The 7,008-nt window shown below is 41.7% G+C and overlaps 1 long non-coding RNA gene across 1 annotated transcript; it reads right to left on the bottom strand.

The window, feature by feature from the left end:
• Positions 1–291: 291 nt before the first annotated feature.
• LOC112071122 (uncharacterized) lies at positions 292–3,638 on the bottom strand. The gene is made up of 4 exons (XR_011475776.1): positions 3,606–3,638; positions 3,426–3,515; positions 3,198–3,284; positions 292–3,085 (listed from the first exon to the last, which is right to left on the bottom strand). It is a non-coding gene; the product is annotated as an uncharacterized lncRNA (long non-coding RNA).
• Positions 3,639–7,008: the final 3,370 nt, after the last annotated feature.

Here is a 7,008-nt window from a genome sequence, read left to right as displayed (position 1 = left end):
ACATTCCATTTCCCTCCAAACCCTCAACTTCATTCATCGAGGCTGGACTCTACAAGTGTCGAAAGCATTTCAAAGGGATGCTTCCCATGTGAATCCAATGCTTCCCACAGTCTCTCAAGTTGGCTGGATGTCCTTTGGTGGTGGACCATTCTTAAAACACACAGGAAACTGTTGGCATGAAAACCCTAGCAGCGTTGCAATTCTTGACACAAACCGGTGCGCCTGGCACCTACTATCATAACCCTGTTCAAGAGCGTTAAATTCACAGATAATAATATAATCAACCAAAGGAAAGAAACCAATCAGAGTGTGTTATTTGACTGGTAACTCCAGCCTAGGTGAATCTTCTGTTGATTAGCATAGAACAAGCATATTAGCCTGCTGCGAGATGTTTGAATGTCCACTGTGAATAAGGTCCATTTTCACCTCTAGGTCAACTTCTTCTTGATTATTGAGTCACTGCAACAGTATTGCTGCTATGTTAGATCTTCTCCTTGTTGTTCGTCAAAGTATCTCCCCCTCTTTGTCCCCCATTCAGAAGTAGTTTTACAAATAGACTGTTTTCATTAGCTGCACAGAGAAAGATAGGTGGATAGGTTAATAAGTCGGTTTCATTTCATCCCACAAACATAGTAATATATCACTGTATGCAGACAACAGTCCTACAGTGGGGTGGCAGTCATCTCACGTTCAGTTGCTGGTAACTTTCTCCCTGTAGAACCCAATCAAAGCCAATAGCCAATATCATTCTAAATTCAGAACATTATGGTGTGTTAAATGGCTCAATAGAGGCTGACTATGGTTGTTATCATCGTCATCATAGCTTCCCTTTCTGTTTCAGGTAACTTCTTGTTCCTGCTACTACAGCTCCTCTCTCTTCAGAGAGGCTGTCTGGGACTTCCAGAGGGATCATGTTACGTACAGGTGAAGAAAACCTGCATTCATCAAGGTGTGATGCTACAGTAAATAAACTTGATATCACAGTGTAGCTACTTCCTCCTCCCATAGCAAAATATATGCACACACACACACAAGACATTTAAGTAAAACTTAAAAAACTATGTCCTACAAACAATCAACTACTTCTCCTAAAAATGTGTTGTAATTGATTGATTAACATGCCAGCAAGTTGCTTTTGATGGTGAAACCGGTCCTGTCCTGTCCATTCAGTGTATGTATACGCTGACAGGCCTCTCCAAGACAAAGAGATGGTGAATGAGACAAGGCAGCCTTTCTTGTTTTTCTTTTATATTGACGGTATATTGTCCGGTTGAAATATTATCGATTATTTAGGCTAAAAACAACCTGAGGATTGATTATAAACATCGTTTGACATGTTTCTACGAACTTTACGTATACTATTTGGAATTTTCGTCTGCCTGTTGTGACAGCATTTGAGCCATTGGATTACTGAACAAAACGCGGCAACAAAATTGAGGTTTTTGGATATAAAGAGTGACTTTATCATACAAAACAAACATTTATTGTGTAACTGGGAGTCTTGTGAGTGCAACCATACGAAGATTATCAAAGGTAAGTGATTAATTTTATTGCTATTTCTGACTTTCGTGGATAATCTACTTGACTGGTAACTGTATGTAATGTTTTGTGTGCTGAGGACTGTCCTCAGATAATCGCATGGTTTGCTTTCGCCGTAAAGCTTTTTTGAAATCTGACACTGCGGCTGGATTAACAACAAGTTAAGCTTTATTTTGATGTATTACACTTGTGATTTCATGAAAGTTAAATATTTATAGTAATTTATTTTGAATTTGGCGCTCTGCAATTTCACCGGATGTTGGCCAGGTGGGACGCTACCGTCCCACACCCCCTGGAGAGGTGATATGAAAGTCAGTCAATCCAGAAAATGTCAAGAACATTTCTTAAAGTACTGTCGCAAAACCATCAGGCTCTCATGAAGACCGCCACAGAAAAGGAAGACCCAGAGTTACCTCTGCTGCAGAGGATATGTTCATTAGAGTTAACTACACCTCAGATTGCAGCCCAAATAAATGCTTCACAGAGTTCAAGTAACAGACACATCTCAACATCAACTGTTCAAAGGGGACTGTGTGAATCAGACCTTCATGGTCAAATTGCTGCAAAGAAACCACTACTAAAGGACACCAATAAGAAGAAGAGACTTGCATGGGCCAAGAAACACAAGCAATGGACATTACACCGTTGGAAATCTGTCCTTTGGTCTGATGAGTCTAAATTTGAGATTTTTTGTTCCAACCACTGTGTCTTCGTGAGACACAGAGTAGGTGAACGGATGATCTCCATATGTGTGGTTCCCACCGTGAAGCATGGAGGAGGAGGTGTGATGATGTGTGGGTGCTTTGCTAGTGACACTGTCAATGATTTATTTAGAATTCAAGGCACACTTAACCAGCATGACTACCACAGAATTCTGCAGCGATACGCCATCTCATCTTGTTTACGCTTAGTGGGATTATCATTTGTTTTTCAACAGGACAATGACCCATCACACCTCCAGGCTGTGTAAGTGCTATTTGACCAAGAAGGAGAGTGATGGAGTGCTGCATCAGATGACCTGGCCTCCGTAATCACCCGACCTCAACCCAATTGAGATGGTTTGGGTTCAGTTGGACTGCAGGGTGAAGGAAAAGCAGCCAACAAGTGCTCAGCATGTGTGTGAACTCCTTCAAGACTGTTGGAAAAGCATTCCAGTTGAAGCTGGTTGAGAGAATGCCAAGAGTGTCAAGCAAAGATTTGTGTAACACTTTTTTGGTTACTACATGATTCCATATGTGTTATTTCATAGTTTCAATGTCTTCACTATTATTCAACAATGTAGGAAATTGTTAAAAAAATCCTTGAATGAGTAGGTGTGTCCAAACTTTTGACTGGTACTTTTGACTGGTACTGTATGCAATTGGACAATTACACGCTTGTCAACTTTCCTCTTTGTCCTCCCCTGAGTCAGTGTCCTCTCCTGGATTCTGAGGCATTAGTATGGTTGATGTGGCTGACATCTCTTCTTTCTGTGTCTCCTCTCTTTCTTCTTCACTCTGAAGTGGTTTTCCACTCTGATCGTTTTCATTTGGACCATTTGTATTTGCTGGAGGGGGATAGGTGAGTTTAGGGTGAGTTAGCAGGACTCAGACACACAAACAGCTAGTAGGAGTAAATGCATGTAACAATGAGGACATGCATATTCCATGGAGGTCTACCTGCGGCAGAGAGTGACTCTTCCTCTTCAGGTGAGATGGTGTTCATCTCTTGAGACCTTGTGGGCCTTTTGGATTTGCACAGAAAACCTTGAGATGGGAGACATTAAAATAGCAGAAAGTGAAAGCTGTTCATCAAAAGCCACCAATGTAACCCTCCTCTCTGTTCATCAGGGGGTGGTTGTGTTAAATGGTTCAACAGATTATGATGTCATCATCATCATAACTTACCTCTCCGCAGGTAACATATCACTGCAGCTATAATCACTGCTGCTGCTATTATTATACCAGTGATTGAACCTGGACTCAGTCCATCTGAAACTGAAGGAGAAAATACAGAGTATCAGTTTTATTGTTTAATGTGATCCTGTGACTTACAGTGAGGGGAAACAGTAAAAGTGAACTTTGTACCATCAGATAGTTGATCAGGTGTGATCTGCAGGCTTAGTGACGATCGGTGTGTTTCTCTGGCGTAGAGAGTTCCAAGCTGTAGGTCCTGGTGGCATCGATGGTTAACATTGTGGAGCCTGAAGGCCTACCGAGGTCAGCACAAACTCTGAACCTGCTCCTCTCCCTGGTTCGATCAACATACTTCTGAGGTATGCCCTTGGTGCGAGGTGAGCGATGGTGTCCATCTGCGTTGAACTCGCCAGGTTGAGGGTCAAAGATTCAGCGAGGTCTAGATTTTGAGAGACATTGCAGGGATGGACACCTCACTGCTGGAGAACCCTGGACCGGATCTGAAATTGATGTCATGAGAAACAGCCTTTTGCTTGATCTTTGTGTATTTTATCTCACAATGTTGTCTTGTTTTTGTACATTTTGCAGCCAGAGAGATTTGGTGATTTCTCATTGATTACGAATGTTTGATTAATGGGTTGATCAATTGATTACCTTGCTGTTTCAGGGTTGCTGTCCTTTCTACTGTCCAGAGGTCACGGTGACAGATGTTGGTTCGGCGTCTCTGCTAACTGTTTTGTGCTGGTGATGTCATAGAGGCGCCTGGTCATCCACCTTGATGCTGGTGGAGTTCTGGATGGTTCCATTGGTCAGAATAAGAAGGTCGAGGGAATCAGTGGACCAGGTGAGTTATGGCTCGGGGTAGATACCTGTATAACTGGCAGGTGATGATGTCATTCTTGTTAACTGTATGTCCACCAAGCGGACTGGAGCTGCAACAAGTGAGACAGTACACATGGAGCAGCCATGAATTGATCATCATAGACAGACAGACAGACATTCCATACCTTCCACTGCTATGTTAACTGAAGGACTCCTGTTGCCTTTAATATCTGGTAACACTTGTATCTGCCCTGGTCCTGGAGTGTGATCCTCTCGCAGTAGTGAAGCATTTCTTTGGGATCTGGTCATTGAACAGGGCTGTTCTCCCGTGTATTCTGGCTCTGCTCTTTGAGTTGATCTGTACGGTGTAGTAGAGAGTGGGATGTTCATGACCTGTGACTTCTTAGTTTCAGCAGTGGAGTGACTTCCACTGCCACGCTGGAAGCTGCAGGGCAGGAACAATACCTCTGAGAACACACAGTTACAGGACATCTGCAAGTGATATAAACACACTTTAAATGACCATCTGGACCAAGAGGGATGTCAAACACAATCCTCATACTCCCCTAGTAAGATACTTCGTATGAGTAGGCTTTGGTAAAAGAGTGTATTAACCGTTATCTATTGTTATATTCACCAGTCACTGGTGTTGTAGTCTGGAGTCTGGTCATTTGTCATCCTCGGCTCTACTGCACTTCCGCCCCCCTCCTCACCTCGCAGCACCTAACGCTCTAGACTAAAGATCACTATCGTAAAGTAAAGACTCAGTCAGAACCTGAATGACTAAATTCCCTTCATGCTCTTATCATACACACATCCATTCGAGTAACTTACATTGTTAAACATCTTAGCTGTCGTGTATCTGTGTAATGTAAATCACTGATCTTCTATTAGTAGTTCTCAAACTATACCACAGAGAGTATTGTTTGACGACACATAGTTCATTCGATAACACAGTGATAGATTTCATCAACAGCTGACTACACAGAAACATTAAAGAACACTGCTCTTTCCATGTCATAGGACTGACCAGGTGAATACAGGAAAGCTTATTGAATGAAATCTTATGATCCCTTACTGATGTCACTTGTTAAATTCCACTTTCGTGTAGATGAAGGGCGAAGACAGTTTATTAAGGCGCTACGGGGCAGGTATTTTCGTTGTTTGGCTAAAAAACGTACCCATTTGAAACTGACCTATTTCTCAGCCCCCGAAAATAGTAGCAGTATAATTCGGAATATGATAAGAATATAATCTGAGGCAGTTCCAGAGAACTAGTCAAATTTGTCGACTGAAGGCTTAAACGACACATTCTGTGGTGAGTCAAGCAGATACTGTGCTCAGCTAAAAGACCTGAGAAGGAAATCCCAATCAGGAAGTGCTCCTGTTTTGTTTGTAAAACGTCTTCGGGTCCTATGCTTCGCATATTCCGACGGATGTGTAAAAGGATAGTCTTTTCTATGGCGTCCTAAGGTGTTGCATACAAGCGTTACGAGGCATAGTTTCAGGCTTTTATTTTTGGAAGACATGGAGCGGTTGGAACGATCTCACACTTGTCGGTGAGTGGATAGGTGAGGGCTCGAGAGTGACGTTGTGGCAAAAGAGAAAGGCAGCCATTTGTTACTTCACGGCTAGTGAAAGCAACTGTCCGGTTGATATATTATCGAAAGATATTTGAAAAACACCCTGAGGATGATTATAAAAAAACGTTTGACATGTTCTTGACATTATGGATATAATTTGGAATTTTTGTCTGCTTGTCGTGACGCTCTTTCCGGTTGGATTCCTGGGCATAACGACCAAACAACGGAGAGAGTATTTGGATATATACAAATATCTTTATGGAACAAAAGGAACATTGTAATGTGTCTACTGGAGTCTCGTGAGTGAAACATCCGAAGATCTATCAAAGGTAAGCAGATTAATTGATTGCTATTTCTGATTTTCGTAGACCAAGTTACCTTGACTGCTATGGACTATATTGTTTTGCGAGCGATCGATAAACTTTACACAAACGCTTGTATTGCTTTCGCCTGTAAAGCTAATTTCAAAATCTGAGATGACGGTGGATTAACAAAAGGTAAGCTGTGTTTTGCAATATTGCACTTGTGATTTCATGAATATGAATATTTCTAGATAATATTATTTACTGTGGGCTATGCTACCCATTGCTATTCAGCGTGCTGATGAGCAATTATCCCGGATTCGGTGATGGGGTGGAGTTCAGAAAGGGTTAAGAAGATTTTTAAGTCTTGAGCAATTGAAACATGGATTGTGTATGTGCTCCATCAGAGGGTGGAACGGGACTAGAAAAAATAGTAAGTGCGATTTGAACAGGTTATGATAGAGGTTTGGCAGTTAAATCACTGATCTTCTATTAGTAGTTCAAACATTAACCACAGATAGTATTGTTGAAGACATTCATTTAGTCATTCAGATGATCACATGATGATTCATCAACACTGACGACACCAAAACATTAAAGACACCTGCTCTTCCATGTCAGTAAGACTGACCAGTGAATACAGGTGAAAGCTTATTGATGAAAGCTTATTGATCCCTTACTGATGTGCACTTGTTAAATCCAGCTTAATCAGTGTAGATGAAGGGAGAAGTGACCGGTTTAAAGAATGATTTTTAAGCCTAGACCAATTGAGACAGCGGATTGGTATGTGTCCATTCAGAGGGTGAAGGACTAGACAAAAATATGTAAAGCTGCCTTTGAACAACAGGTATGATAGTAGGTGCCAGG

Source organism: Salvelinus sp. IW2-2015, unplaced genomic scaffold, assembly GCF_002910315.2.
Source record: "Salvelinus sp. IW2-2015 unplaced genomic scaffold, ASM291031v2 Un_scaffold1526, whole genome shotgun sequence".
In the NCBI taxonomy this organism is placed as follows: Eukaryota; Metazoa; Chordata; class Actinopteri; order Salmoniformes; family Salmonidae; genus Salvelinus; species Salvelinus sp. IW2-2015.
This window is presented reverse-complemented; position numbering and strand designations above follow the sequence as displayed.